Raw genomic sequence first — 16,911 nt, forward strand, 5'->3', positions numbered from 1 at the left:
AGTGCAACTTAACCATAACATCGATTTAAGAAAGTTTTTTCAGTGAATTCCATGGGTTTTTGCTAGTGCAACTTAACCATAACGTCCCTTTAACAAAGTTTTTTCAGTGAATTGTATAGGTTTTTACTAGTGCACCCTTATGTGCTACAAGTTCCTCATATTATACTCACCCCCCCCAATGTAGCAGATATGGAGTCTGTGGACAGTGTGGTAGTCTCTCGGACGTTGGATAACATTAACAAAGCCTAGAATCATCGGGGAGATGCAAAAATGTTTCACCCATCAACCAACAAGCAGATGTACATAACATCACTTCTAATGTTTGCGACACGTAAATATACCTTTTTGTACAAATAATTTCTTAAAAATATTCAAATTATATTTTCATTTAGCGCACAATATAATGGAATGCACCAATCAGAAACCATAACTGTACACCTCATATAATCTCCTCAGTACAACTCTGCATACAGATTGAGAAACACTAGGTGCTTACTGGAAAACAAATTCTCACTAATTATTAAGTGCATTGTATTCATTTCTCTAATATTAGCATTCATTATATAAACATTTGTTATAAGACAGAAGCACTTTTCTTCTTTCACAGAAATTGCAAACACACCTTAGTGGTTAGAGAAGAACTTCCCAAAAGAAGAAATGAGTGACTATAACATCTCTAACATATTTTAATTTAAACAAATAATGTAATTTGTACACACTTTACTAAAATAATGATTTAAATTTTTCTTACAGTACATAATTTCCATGAAGAAATCACGCCCAAATTCAAGTATGTACAATCACAAAGAGAAGCCCTATCTGCAACTGTACATAATCAAATTATAAACTTGTCTACCAAATTGGATAAACCAAGTAATGATTTTAAAGAACTTTTACATTATGTCAAAAATCATGTCATTAAACATGGTCCCTTTGATGTCCTTCTTGCACCTGTCCCCCTTGTCACCAGCAATCACCCCATTGCATTCTGAAAATGTTAATCAAAGACAGTTTGATGAAACCTCACTCCCTTCCACCCCTAATCATTATTCCACAGAAATTCCTAATTCTCCCATTTATGTTTCCCATTCTGATACACCATCCCTTTCATAAATAAATATATCTACATATCATAAATGTGTTGCATATTGTTGCGTGATATTTCATGTTTTTAAACCCCAATCATGTGTCCACGGATACTATGGGCCTCATTACACAGATGGCGGTAATGGTTAACGGTCACCGTTAATGGTAACGGTGACCGTTAACCATTACCGCCTTACTACGAGGTCCCTTAGCGGGTTGGTGCTTTAACGCCTGCTTTTTGCAGGCATTAAAAACCAACCCGCTAAGGGACCTTGGTGCTAATTACGGCACCGCAAAATTGCGGTGCCGTAATTAGCCCCTCCCCCATTCCCATTATGCCCTATGGGGCAAAAATGGGAATGGGGAAGGGCAGTGGTGGAAGGGGGAATTACCGCCCCACCAACCTTGGAATGGGCGGTAATTCCCCTTTCCACCAAGGCAGTGCCGGTATTTTACCGGCATGGACCAAGGTGCTAATAGCACCATGGTCCATGTGCTAATACCGCCATCCGTGTAATGAGGCCCTATGACTGTCTGGGGTGTCCAGACTCGATGCAGACAGGCGCGATGTACGGACATGTCCGTTTTCTCATGATGCACTTTTAATTAGTCCGTGGATACCATGCATGTACTACGGACACAGAGCAGAGGCGCCTGCGAGTCCTGCCTGAAGGGTGTCCACGGACGGCCGTCATGCCCACGGACAGCTGTGGACATCATCATGTCACCGCACCCATGCAGCATGACAGCCTGTCTGTTGATCTGGAAACTTTTTACAACTTTTCAAGGCCTTTTTGCAACTTGGTTACCCGCGGACAGAGTGACTGTCCATGGACGGATCCTCTATAGGTACCCACCCATTACCTTTCCTCATTCTCAATCTGGCTATCGAAGAGAGAGCACCTGCTTACAGTTCCTGAGTTCCTGCTTTGCTGCTTTGCAGATCTGTTTTGTGGAAACCATCATGGCATCTGCTATGGCCACTTCTGCTCCCCCACCACCACCATCACCACGAACACCACCTGGAGGGACTTGAAAGTGGAAGATGCACAGTGATACAGAAGCGGAGGACCAACAAAAAGATGAAGATGAGGTAGGAGAAGTCTCTATCTCCAACACCCAGAGTGAGACCTGGGTTTGGCAATTTTTCACCACTGTAGGGTATGTATCAAAGGCTGGGGCTGCCAAGGTTCGATGCACTGAGTGCAAACTTGTACTCAGTTGTGGAAAACTGGGCTTGTCTTCCTACGGGACAACCTCCATGCGGCGCAACACCAAGTCCAACCACCCAAGGGCACTGAGGAAGATGGTACATTTCTCAGGGAAAAGTGAGTTGATGCCCTCTACCCCATCTTCTTCGACTGCTCCTGTCACAATAAGGGATACTCCTTTGGGGCAGTGTATCCCAACAGCGGCTTTACAGGCCATATAAAATGCTGTTGACCCTTCCCTTTCGAGGTTCACAGTGCTATGTGTGTACTGTGAAGCACCAATCTGTAGGGGGGAGCAGCCTTGGAGTGCTTTTGAGGCCGTGGCAAGGAACACAAGAAACACTGCCATCTACCTAATTAAGGACCATCAGGTATCTTCCTCTCTCCACCTGCCGCTTTGTCACTGTGGTTGATGCACCTTCCCTCCATCCCCTCCCCTACCTTGCCTCACCAGCAAAAAAGCCAAAAAACTACAAAAACAAAAAAACAAAAGGTTCTTTTAGGGGCCACCTTTCACAGTTGAAAAATAGAGCTGAGAAACAAAGCCACAGGCCCATGTGCAGCTTGCATAGTCTGCGAAAAGTGCAGTAGTCCACGGACAATGGAATAAATGCTGGTGTGGGGTGGGGACATGAAAATCATTTGAATTGTTTTGTGTTAAAAAATGGTGGCTCTTAAAAGAACCTTTTTTGTGGTTTTGGCTTTTATATATATTTAAAATATTTGGTGTTACTGAACTTAATTATTTCTTGTAACTTTCTCAAAAACTGCTTCAAAGCATTTGGAATGTTTTCCAGAACAGTCTGATGACCCACATCAGTTGGATGGAATCACTATTGTGGAAGTACTATGTGAAAGGGCTGTTTTGTAGCTGACTTCCCAACACTTTAATTGTGGACTTGCTACAGTGTTTGAAATTGTACCAGAATATTTTCTAAGTGGCCCGACTCCGCCACACTTCCCACATTCCTTTAACATCTACAGCGTTCACGCCATTGTGCGCACACTGTTGTGGAAGCCCTGTGTGAAAAGGCTGTTTCGTGGCTGACTTCCCAAAACCTTCATTTTGTACCTACTATGGTATGATTTCACCTTAGCAAAACAAAGTGGACCTTTCTTTTCTTCGTTGTCATCCAAACGTAATTACACCATATATGTTTGTTTTCCATTTGTTTTAGGTGTTTGAAATTATACCAGAACATTTTCTAAGTGGCCCTGACCCCTCCCACACTTCCCACAATCCTTTATCATCTACAGTGCTGGCGCCATTGTGCACGCACTGTTGTGAAAGCCCGGTTTGAAAGGGCTGTTTCATGGCTGTTTAGTATTGGGGAGGACAGATGAGCCCGACATTAACATTTCATTGTGCATCTATTATACACTTTAAACCTATTGCATTGGCTTTATATATTCGGTCTAACAGCTAAGGGCGAATATTCCCCTGGTTAACTTAATAACTTTACTGTTGCATGTGGAGTTGTCGTTGCGTTGCATTCTACACATTAAAAACTGATTTGCCATCCATGTTAGAGACGCTGAAGCTTATAGAATGACTAAAATGAACTCTATTCAAAGACAAATGCAATTCCTGCTCTTTCAAGGACTCTTTATCTACAACGAGGAACAGGGCGCATTCAGCATCTGCTGACATTCGCTCATTTTACTCAATCGATCTAAGTAAAACACATGCAGATAGTGAAAACAGCCATCAGCAAACTAATGATATTGATATTGATATTTTATTTCTTTTGTGCTCGTACTCTAGTCTTTCAGAGCGTGACAAGGCAAGAGAGGGAAACAGGGGAGAACAAAACAACAATCTTACTAGGCCCAGTGACATTGAGGACGCGCAAGTGCATGGGTGAGGGGAGGGGAAAAGTGCATTGAGTGGGGAGAAGTGGAAAGTGCGGAGCAAAGGAGATAAAGATAAATATAATAATACATAAATAAATAGTAAAGGCAACAAACAGTGGTAGTGCAGCCAGCAATTGGCAAGTGCTGGGTTTAAGGCAGCAGACAGGGTAGGTCTGATGAGTGCAGGAAGAAAAATGGGGGGCTGTACAGGTTAAGATACATTGCAAGGGGTGGCCCGGAGGCAGTGCGGGAGGGTGGAAGGGTAAGCAGGTACCTGGGCCTAGAGGACAGAGGGTGGCCAGGTGCACAGTGCCAAGAGAGAACAGATCAACAGGGGAGAGGGGGAGCAAAGACAGAAGAAAAGAGGAAGGTCTTGAGGTGCTTCCGGAACCAGAGATGGTTCTCCTCAGGTTTTAGAGTTCCAGAGGGAGGCCCAAGCCGAAGACAGAGATCTACCCCAAGCTCGTTTCTTTGAGAAACGACTGACTCTGAGAGAGTTAGAGTTAGTGGAGCGAAGAGATTGAGAGGGGAAGTATTTGTGGAGGGATAGCTGAAGGTATTTTGGACCGAGGCCCCAGAAAGCCTTGTGGACAATGCAGAGGGTTTTGAATGTAATCCTTGCATCCACTGGGAGCCAATGAAGAGATTTCAGAGCTGGAGCGATACGATCCCAGGGATTGAGGCCAAGGACAAGTCTTGCAGTCTTGTTCTGGATTAGTTGCAGAGGGCGGAGAGTAGAGGCAGGTAGATTTAGAAAGATGCTCTTACAATAGTGAAACATAGAGAAAACCAGAGCTTGGGAGACCATGAGCTTCTGGGGGAAGGAGAGGAAAGGCAGAGTACCTCTGAGGAGGTACAGTAGGAAGTTTGACTTTTTAGAGACATCAGAGATGTGGGCGAAAAAGGAAAGTGTGGAGTCAAAGGTGACCGCGAGGGTTTTAGCTTCGCAGGTGGGGGTAGGAGGAGGGCCAAGGGAGGCTGGCCAGAGAGTGAGGGGAAAGTACTTTGAAGGTCTGCCGATGAGGAGGATCTCCGTCTTGCTGGCATTCAGACAAAGATCATTCGCAGCACACCAATCTTGAATGGCAGTTAGGCAATCAGAGCTGAGAGAGGGAGAGGAGATGGCCGAGGGCAGCCTGAAAATGAGTTGTGTCGTCAGCATATCACTGGAATTTTGAGCAGAAAATGGCAATGCAGTGGGCGGGAGTTGCCAGGTATTGGTTAAAAAGCCAGGGCAAGAGGTTACACCCCTGGACAACACCACAGGTAAAGTGGAAGATAGATGATAGGAAGGACCCAAGTTGGACCTGGGAGGGTCGATCAGAGAGGAAAGAGGTCAGCCAGGCCAGAGCCTGATCAGTGATACCCAGGTTATCACAGAGACAGTTGAGCAGGATGGTATAGTTGACCATGTCGAAGCAGAAGAGCGATCGATGATGATGAGGACAAAGGGAATGGTAGAGTCAAGGTTGGAGGGCAGATCTTCACACATGTTCATGAGAACAGCTTCTGTGCTTCTGGCAGCTCTCAAGCCAGACTGGTGGTCATGGAGACAGCCAACAGAATTGGAATGAAGGTTAAGCTGAGAGATGGCCAACTTTTCCAGAGGTTTGCGGACATGTCCGCTGATGTGGAATCTTGCATCAGTAACTCTGCACAAGAGAAACAAACCGGTGTAAGCGATCACACAATGGCACATGTAATTGCTCTGCAATCCACCGGATCTCAGTTAACGTCAGAGGCACTGACTGCACAAAATAATTTCTCACTACCACACCCAGTGCAACCTTTAAATAATGTTGCATTAGCTACAGAGAAGTCAATATCTTTAAATACTAATGATTTATTAATTCTGGATTCACCGAAACAAAATCTACTGAATTGCAATACTATTATACCCATTGAATTGCCTGCAGCTAGGTGGAAGCAGTCAACTAGAACCTGCTCAGTCCTTTACATTATCCCAGTCTCTGAAAATGTTTGCTACATTGCCTCCAAACTCCTCGCCACTTTCAATTACATTTTCCGAACATCGATTACAAAGAGAGCCCAAATTGAGCTCAATATCAACAAATCTGTTGCTACAAACATCTTTGACATCAATGCATCTAAGATTAACTACAATGACTAAACGTTATGAGACCATTGATACAAGATTAAATTTGCAATCGGAGCTCCTATCCAAAATCTTAAGGCAGCAATCTGAAGTCACACAAATGTTATCCAAACACCAACAAGCTGAAGACAGTCATCGTCCTCACATAATAACGGATGTACATATGGATCATCCATTATACACCCTTTCAAATGTAGTGACTCATTCCAACACAATCAATACTAGTGGTTGACATTCTCACGATCAAAGAAAGCCAAGTAATCGCAAATGAATCCTTGCTTATAATTGAAACTCTTGTGACGCCCAACGAATGGACCCAATATAATAACCAATATAATATAATACACTGACAAAACCTTCCCCCACAGGAATCAAAAACAGATTTTGAAATATTTTCCAAATCAAGAATGGAACGCTGCAAAAAGAACATCACTCCATTGCAATTGAAGAAGACGAAAAATATCGGGTCAGTTTCTTCAGCATCACAAGCGACTTCTAGACAATTCATAAAGAAACTAACCAAACCCAGTAAGCAAAAATTCATTGCGAGCAAAGCAGTTACTAAAAAATATAAAGCAATCACGAAAAAGAATAAAGTAACCGACAGAAAAAACCAAAACATACCAACATCTGAAATGATGCAAGAACCACTGGATGACTTAATAGATGCAATTGGAAAACAAAACACAAGCTTGTCTAACTCTACTGACAAAAATGCTCCAATAAAAGATGTATCCACTGTAGAGCAACACCATCTGACAAATATAGGGGTTTCTGAGATACTAGAACAAAGACTGAGCATATTGAAAAACTGGTACATCGAAGTCTCTCTACCCCAAATCCTCCTCCCTTATCACAATCACAACAAATAATAAGTAAAACACACATTGAAGAGAATCAACAACATAAACTAATGTCACAACTTGTTTGTGGGCTCACCTGTTGAGGCTTGGAGTGCTTCTTCTTTGTTGGCTCTGGCTGCCCATGTTTCTTGGAGGTGCAGGTCTCGTGGAGGTAAGGACGGGCTTCACCTGATGCCACACTGTCGGTAGGAGATGGTTGTAGGAGTTCAATGATCAAGACGTAGACAGGTGCCCGGGAGGAGAGGAAGCGGTGAGTATACCTCTTGTAAGGTCTGGAAAGAAGGAACCCCAGGAGGATTAGCAGCGTAAGGTCACTACTGCACAGGAGCCTGGAAGGGGGAGGAATCGATCCGAAGGTGACCGCAAGGTGGGTAGTCCTGGAAGAAAGACTGCGGAAGGCGGCAAGGCGCAGCTTCGGTCGAGCAATCCGGATGGCACAGGAAGTCCAGAGTGAAGAGGTAGGGCTGTCCGAGGGCAACCGCGAGATGAGTAATCCTGGAAGGGAGGACCGCGGAAGGCGGCAAGGCGCGGCCGCGGTCGAGCAGTCCAGGAAGGCACAAAAGGGATCAAGAAAGATTCCAAGTAGCGAACGCTAGGAACAGCAGCCGAACTCAGAACTGTGAGGGAATTGACATGCACCGATCTGCAGGGGCGTGGTGCTTATCTAGCCGAGCTAGAAGCTATACCACAGATCTGAGAGTGGTGTCTGCCATGTTGGGGGGTGTGTGGAACCATTCTGGCACGTTGCCATAAAGACAAGGACGTCCAAAGGGGGCGGTAATGTGGTTTCATGACAGTATACCCCCTCAGAAGCCTTGTACCCCCTGGTTTGCCAGGATGTAATCGATGGAACCGTTGTACCAGTCTTGGGGCACTGAGGTTGGAGACTGGTTCCCAGGTACGGTCACTAGGCGGATATCCTTTCCATTCCACCAAGTATTGTAAAGGTCCTGTTCTGTATCTAGAATCGCAAATCCGGGAGACTTCATATTCAATTTTACCCTGGACGATCAGAGGAGGAGGGTGAGGAGTGTCTTTGGTAGAGTGGTGATAGGGTTTTAACAAGGAGGTGTGGTAGACAGGATGAATTCTGTTCCAAGTTGTAGGCAAACGTAGTTGTTAGGCTACTGGATTGATCTTCTTGGATACAACGAAGGGACCGTAGTATCGGGGTGCCAGCTTGTTTGGTCTTAAATGTCTAGGTAAATACCGGGAGGATAACCAGACCTTGTCCCCAACATTATATGATGGAGCAGAATGTCTCTTGGCACCTGCAAATCTCTTAACGTCTTCCCTAACCCTGGACAGATGGTTCTTGGCCTCTTGATGGATTGATACTAGCTGAGCAGTCCAGGAATCAACAGAAGAAACAGGTGTTGGAGATGGTAATGCTAAAGGAAGTACTGAGGGATGAAAGCATTGGTTACAAAAGAAAGGGCTGGTCTTTGTCGTGGAATGTTCAGAATTGTTGGAGGCTAATTCCGCAACTGGCATCAAAACAGACCAGTCATCCTGAACCTTGGTGGCAAAACATCTAGATATTGTTCAAGGGTCTGGTTCAACCTTTCCGTAATGCCATTGGTCTGGGTATGGTATCCAGATGATAGGCCTCGTTGGATTCCTAATACCTTGCAGAGGTTTTTCCAAAACTTTGAGATGTACTGAGGTCCACGATCAGAGATGATTTTAGATGGAAGCCCATGTATACGGAAAAAGTGTTTTACAAATATACTGGCCATCTCTGGTGCAGAAGGCAGTTTCGATAATGGTGTAAAATAGGCCATGTGAGAAACAATATCAATGGTTACCATTATGACTGTATGTCCCCTGAAAGGAGGTAGATCAACTATGAAATCCACTGCTATGGCTTCCCAGGGTCGGGAAGGTGGATTAGGTTTGAGGAGCAATCCTGCTGGTTTTCTGCTATCTGTCTTGTTCTGGTTGCAGACAGCACATGCCCCGATATATGCCTGACCATCTTTCAGCATCTTGGGCCACCATACATTTCTTTGAATGGAGAGAAGGGTACATCTGATTCCACGGTGTCCGGAGTGGAAGGTGTCATGGCATAGATGTATTATCCGTTCCTGCAAAGACTGGGTAGGAATCACTAGTTGGGATCCCCGAAAAAGGAATCCATCTTTATGACAAAGGGCCCAGGAATTGCGTCCTTGGAAATCCTTCCAAAGACCTGAGGTTGTGGTTTCACTCTTAATGGACTCCAAGATATCACAAGCCTGAGCGATGAACACAGTGTTGGGAAACATCTTGGGTAGGTCGACCATATCCTGTTAGGGATAGTCGAGACGTCTTGACAAGGCATCTGCTATGACATTCGAAGTCCCTGGAATGTGAGATATTTGGAATTGGTATTGAGCAAAGAAGAAAGCCCACCGTGCTTGTCGACTGTTTCTGCACTCCATGGATTGGAGGACTTGTAGATTCCTTTAATCCGTCCGCACTTGTACAGGATGAGCGGCACCCAGGAGGAGATGACGCCAGTCTTTAAAGGCTTGACAAGTGGCACGCAATTCTTTTTCCAGGACTGAATAGTGTGTCTCACATGGAAGTAAGTTCCGGGATAGGTAAGCTATAGGATGTTCAAGACCATCTTTGGCTTGTTGTTTCAGTACCGCGCCTATAGCATATTCTGAAGCGTTTGTTTCCACCAGAAAAGGTTTTATAATGTCAGGCTGTAACAGAATGGGTTCTTGAGTGAACATCTCCTTTAGTTTTTTAATGGTGGTTTAGTTTTTTAATGGTGGATTCTTGAGAAGAGGTCCATAGAAAGAGAGTGTTCTTTTCGAGTAAGGATACAATTGGTTGAACGATGGCTGAAAAAGAGGGAATGAATTTCCTGTAAAAATTTGAAAGGCCCAGGAAGGATTAAATTTGTTTAACAGAACAGGGAACTGGCCAGGAAGTGATAGCTTCAATTTTGGTTGGGTCCATAGCCACCCCTTGGGGGTTCAAAACAAATCCCAGGTAACGTACCGTTGAAACATGGAATATGCACTTTTCAGGTTTGGCTAATAAGTGATGTTCCCTTAGTCGTTGTAGCACGGCAGTGACGTGATCTTGATGCTGTGTCGGTTCCTTGGAATACACCACGGTGTCATCCAAATATGCAATAACAAAGAGGAACAACATGTCCAAAAAAACTTGATCCATAAATCGCTGGAAGACATCTGGGGCATTGGCAAGTACAAATGGCATGACTAGGTACTCTAAGTGGCCAAAAGGTGTTCGAAAGGCCATCTTCCATTCGTCGTCCTCTTTTATTCAGACCAAATGGTAGGCTCCTCTTAAGTCTAACTTGGTAAATATTACGGCACCTCGAAGTGCTTCCAAAATGTCTGATATTAGTGGTAAGGGATATCTGTCCTTCTGGGTACATTGATTCAGAGCCCTATAGTCCAGACAGGGCAGTAGCTCCTTGGTGTCTTTCTTGGGTACAAAAAATAAGGATGCCCCTGCGAGGGACTTAGAAGGACGGATGGTGCCATTGGCAAGCTTGGTATCCAAGTATTCTCGTAGGGCCCTCTTTTCGGGTTCTCATAGAATAAACATCCTGCCAAAGGGAATTATCGCATTCTCCTCGGTATCGATGGCGCAGTCTTCTGGTCTATATGGAGGCAGGGTTTGCACAATGGCTGAGGAGAAGACGTCAGAGAACTGCTGGTAGATGTCTGGTACTTGATTGACATTGGAAATGGTAAGAGAATGGCTAGCTCTTTTGTCTTCTTTGGACATGCCTGGTCTGGTGTCTGGCACAAGACAGTGCGATAAGCAAAACTCAGAGCCTAAAAACAGAGAACCCGCGGTCCAATTAATGTATGGATTATATTTTTTTTAACCAGGGCATGCCGAGGACCACAGGTTAATGAGTGCTTCTGATGTCGAACTGTATGGTTTCTTGATGGTTGTGAATAGAGAGTATGATTTTCCTAGTTTGTTGGGTGATTGGTCCAGAAGACAGGGGGGAGCCATCGATTCCTTCGAATGTCTGTATGATAGCCTTAGGTTCTCTTGGAAAGTTGTGCTTGAATGCCCACTGGTCGTCCATAAATATACCCATAGCACCACAGTCTACCAAGGATAGAACCATCTGTGATGCTCCGGTGGTAGGGGTTAGAGTAACCTCAAGGACCACCAGGTTACATCTTGATGAAGGATCCAGGATCGGAGGGGTGGAGCGGCCTTTGGTCTCCCGGAGCTGGGCTCCATTCAGGATCGGGACTGGCGTTTCCCAAACGCCTTGGTGGTGCTATGGGACAGTTCCTGACCAGGTGTTTGTCTGAAGCACAATACATGAACAACCCACTGTGAAATCTGCGGTATCTCTCCTGGTTAGAAATAGGGCCTCTCATAGCCCCCAGTTGCATAGTTTCGGGTTCAGCAGGAGGGTTTTCCCTGGTGGTAGGAGCGAATGGAGATATCTTGGGAGGAGAACTTTGTATTCTTTTCTTTTCTGCCTTTCTTTCTTGAATTCTGAAGTCAATTTGCAGGGATAAATCCATGAGGGCCTGGGATGAACCTGGACAAGCTATTCTGGCTAGCTCGTCTTTGAGTTCTTCATTCAGGCCACAACGGAACAAAGTAAAACATGCCTCCGTAGACCAGTCAGCTTCTTTGGCAAGCTGTTTAAATTGGGTAACATATCCTGTGATCCTTGTCGGAATTCCAGCAACCTTTCTTGAGCAGTATAAACCTGGTCTGGGTGGTTAAACATGTCCTTAAAGGCTTTAATGAACCCATCATAGTTGTCCAACAAGGCATCTCCCACAGAGACCAATGGTGTAGCCCAGGCCAGAGAAATACCGGTAAAATGGGCTATGACAAATCCCACCTTAGCTCTGGGAGTGGAAAAGTAATATGGCTTAAAGGTGAAGTGTACCAGACATGAGTCCAGGAAGGAGCGAAGCATTTTAGCGGAACCATCATATTTATCCACTACTCCACCCGTTGAGGCACTGTCCTGATAGTCAGAATCCCGGGACAAAACCAGTTGTTTCAAGGCTGCATTTTCTGCCCTAAGATTCTGTACCTCTGTAGAGAGTTCCTGCATTCCTCATGAAAGATCCTGAACAGTAGGATCCATCTTTGTTGCTTTGTCAGATGGGGGGCGTGTCAAACTTTCACAACTATCACAACTTGTTTGTGGGCTCACCTGTTGGGGCTTGGAGTGCAACTTCTGTGTTGGCTCTGGCTGCCTGTGTTTCTTGGCGGTGCGGGTCTCTTGGAGGTAAGGACGGGCTTCACCTGACGCCACACTGTCGGTAGCATATGGTCATAGGAATTCAATGTTCAAGACGTAGACAAGTGCCCGGGAGGAGAGGAAGCGGTGAGTATACGTCTTGTAAATTCTGTTAAGAAGGAACTCCAGGAGGATTAGCAGCAGAAGGTCACTACTGCACAGGAGCCTGGAAGGAGGGGGAAGCGATCCGAAGGCGACCGCGAGCTGAGTAGTCCTGGAAGGAAGAACCGCGGAAGGCGGCAAGGTGCAGCTGCGGTCGAGCAATCCGGAAGGCACAGGAAGTCTGTAGTGAAGAGGTAGGGCGTTCCGAGGGCAACCGTGAGATGAGTAATACTGGAAGGGAGGACCACAGAAGGCAGCAAGGCGCGGCCGCGGTCCAGCAGTCGAGGAAGTCGCAAAAAGGATCAAGGAAGATTCCAAGTAGTAAACGCTAGGAACAGCAGCCGAACTCGGAACTGTGAGCGAATTGACAAGCACCGATCCGCAGAGGAGGAGTGCTTATCTAGGCAAGCTAGAAGCTATACCAGAAGGATGAAAAGAAAGATCTGTTAGACTTCACACATGAGAAAGCCTTCTCCTATACCAAGGACAACTACAAACAAAATCAGTCACGAGCCCAATCAAACCAGAGAGGACGCAAAGTAGGCTTTGGCAACACATCCTACAGCTCCTACGGCTCAAGTGATGAGAATACGGAAGAAAACGACGAGGATTATTCCAACTACAGAGGTAGCTCAAGAGGCAGAAGATCCAACGGTATGAGACGAGGACAACCACAAAGCCCACGGAGAGGAAGAGGGAACTCAAGACCTAACTCTGTTTTTTTAGACCAGGACCCAACGAATTGGGACTTCGAGCCGCGGCAGACAAGGAGCAAGAGAACCTACTAGTGAACCTATCGAGTTATCACCCTACTAAAACAGAGATAGAGGTACTTGAAAAAGGTCTAAGCTTTGTCCCTACTACCCAATATGATGCATTTGGTAGTAGAACTGATTTGGAAATGCTATTCAGAAAAACACATCTGAAACAATTCTTCGCAACAAATGGTTATACGGGTGAGACCAACGAAACAGGATTGCGTCGGCCTTCTAATTTCAACCCCCTACTACAAGCAATACCCCTGAATCTCTTGTATTCAAAAACAGAGTGATGAGAGATCTTGTTAAACTTGAGAAAACTACCGACAGACATATCTTTCAGAATATGAGTAGAAGAGAAAGAGAAGCAATCAAAACTCTAAAATCCAACCAAGATATAATAATCAGAAAAGCTGATAAAGGAGGGGCAATAGTTATTCTTAACAGACAGGACCATATCATCGAATGTGAATGCCAATTTAGCGATACCTCATTTTACGAGCAACTTACTACTGACCCGACCAAAAGATTACAATCCTTGATCAACCTCAAGGTTACCAAAGCTGAAGAGAGAGGTTGGATATCCAAACAGGAAGCCGAATACCTGACACCCAATCGCCCAAATGTCCCAAAGTTTTACACTTTGCCTAAAATCCACAAGACTCTCGAGAACCCTCCCGGTAGACCCATTGTGTCTGGCTGCGGTTCACTTCTAGAACCCCTCTCTAAATTTGCAAATCACTTTCTAAGTCCATATGTAAGATTAATGACTTCCTACATCCAGGAAACAACAGAAGTGATTAGAATGGTGGAAGGCCTGAAGATAAATAAAAACAATCTACTTGTTACTTTAGATGTTGTCTCACTATATACTAAAATTCCCCAGGCAGCAACTTTAAGCATGGTGGAAGAGAAATTGTTGCAGTCTAGAACGACAGGTAAAACCCCGAACTCATTTATCCTCTGGTGTACAGAAATGGCACTGTGTGAAAACTTCTTTTCCTTTAATAACCGGTTTATCAAACAAATACACGGAACTGCCATGGGGTCAGCAGTAGCCTCTACACTTGCGAACCTATATGTAGAAACTACTGAAGTACACACCATCTTGACCGATCTTAATCCATATAGACAATATATTCAACCATGTAAAAGATATATTGATGACGTGTTAATGATTTGGTCTGGCGATATATCGAACTTCAATGCATTTGTACTGTGGCTGAACTCACAAAATCCCTTTTTGCAGTTCACTAAAACCGTGAGTCTTGAATCAGTCAACTTTCTAGACTTAACGATCTACGCTAATAAAGAGTTGTCAATACTTCAGGTCAAACCATTCCACAAGGAAACTGATTAAAAACTCAATGTTGGCATATTCAAGTTTCCATCCGAAACATACTCGACAAAATTTACCTTTCAGACAATTCCTGCGTATGAAACGCAACAGTGGCACCAAAAGAGATTTTGTGAAGGAAGCCGACAACCTCAAGTCTAATCTGATTCAGAGGGGCTACCCCAAAGAAATTGTGAAAACAGCATACAAAAGAGCAGCTAATAATAAGAGACGCTATTCTAGAATACAGAGAGAAAACAACAATCAATGACAACATTGTGTTTGTGAGAACCTATAACCCACCCTCTAACGGTATATCCAAGATTTTGAGAAACAACTGGCATATATTAGAAAAGGGTGACTGTCCACTGCCTACTCTAAAGTGCGCCTTCCGTAGGAGTAAAAACCTGAAAGAACTGATTACAAAAAATGATGTGTCTCTGAAACCAAGCACCCAATCAACAGTAACTGAAAGCTGGGGTCTACCTAAAACAACAGGCCACAGTCCGTGTGGACACTGTAACTGCTGCGCTCAAACCTGTAGGTCTAAAGATATTGATTTGAGACTCAGCAAGAGATGGGAACAACGTGTCTTAACTAATTATAACTCTTCAATGGTAGTGTACGCTATCTGGTGCCCGTGCAACAGGTTATACATAGGCAAGACCGAAAGGAAAATAAAGGTCAGGATTGGAGAACACAAAAGTTGTATCAGGAACAATACCATGAATGCACCGCTAGTGGGCCATTTCAACAGTCAAGGGCACAAACCTGAAGAACAAAGGTCGACAGTAGTTCTAAAAATAGATCAAACTCAGGAAACTAATAATGACAAACATACACTAAGTGTACAAAACAAAAATTGATATTTCTGACCAAAAGTTATCCAGATGGACTTAATGAGAACATTGACTGGAGTATATTTATTAAATAATACACCAATTATTCCCTTGAATATATTGCTGCCACTGACTTACTAGTTTGTTCCAATCAGCCACCTTTTACACTCGATTATAATTTCCACTAAGACAGACTGTACCTTTGAGCACTCTAAATGCTCTTCCGTTGGTCGAGCTAGATAACCACTGAGATGATGTCTCATCCTAACTTTTAATTGAATAAATGATTAACTTCAAGACTAGACTTTCTTAAATCTTTGCCAAGTTACTAACAGTGTAATCCTGCAGCACTACAGGCTCAGGTATGCATTAGCCCCCGATTTTCCAGCTGTCTAGCTAAAAACATTGTATTCCGCAGTTACCTTCTTATTTCTGGCATACCTCATACACCATGTACACTAGTGTAATTAATTATGAGTGTTATCATATATTCACATTGGGAAACTATCCCTCCAATTGGTACGCCTGCGACATTCATCTCACCATAGACAGCTTTATGCACCTTTGTGTATAACGGTGGTTTCTACGTGCTCTTACCTTTCTACCCCAGAGTGTTACTCTAGTTTACTATCAGAGGACAGCCTCCTCTTTCCTCTTCCATGAACTCTCTACATTAATCAATGATACTGCCCATTCATAGATAAGCGTTTCTCCCTGTACACATGCGCAGTTACTTTCGAGTACCAACACTAGTGTGGCAGGTTCCCATGGTAACAGACTTTGGAGCTGTTACGAGACCGGTTCCCGCATTAACCTACGTGACCAGCCACAACACTATTCTAGGGTCTCCATTAGGTAGCCCCTTGCTGACCAGCATCCCTTTTTAATTAGTTTACATTCGTTTTGCTTTACGGCCGTGACCTTAGGATATTCGTCCTTCATTTAGCGTGACTTGCATGGAGTATTCTATTCTACGCGCATGCGCCGTCCTAGTCTCTTACTTGTTCTCGGGCGAGCAAGTCGCCTTAGCAACGGACACTGTGAAACCGTTACGCTGTACCTAGCAACACTATGGGCCTCATTACAACTCAGGCGTTAAGGGTTAACGCCGTCGTTAACCCTTAACGCCTGATTCCAATTTTAACGGCTGCTTTTAGCAGTCGTTAAAATCCATGGCGCTAAACCGCCTTGGTGCTAATTACGGCACCGTAATTTACGGTGCCGTAATTAGCGCCTTCCCCACTCCCATTATGCCCTATGGGGCAAAAATGGGAATGGGGAAGGGTAAATGGGAAATGGGGATTTACCGCCCCACTCACCTTGGAATGGGGCGGTAAATCCGCCATCCACCATGGTGTAAACGTAGTTTACACCATGGTGGTAAAGTTGGTGTACTTACAGCCTGGGTCGTAATGACCCCATATCTCTTATACCACCGTTTAATGTATATTACTATTGCTAGACTAATACACCAGCGAGCTTTGCTACT

This window comes from Ambystoma mexicanum, chromosome 7p, assembly GCF_040938575.1.
Source record: "Ambystoma mexicanum isolate Mex_15411 chromosome 7p, UKY_AmexF1_1, whole genome shotgun sequence".
Classification (NCBI taxonomy): domain Eukaryota; kingdom Metazoa; phylum Chordata; class Amphibia; order Caudata; family Ambystomatidae; genus Ambystoma; species Ambystoma mexicanum.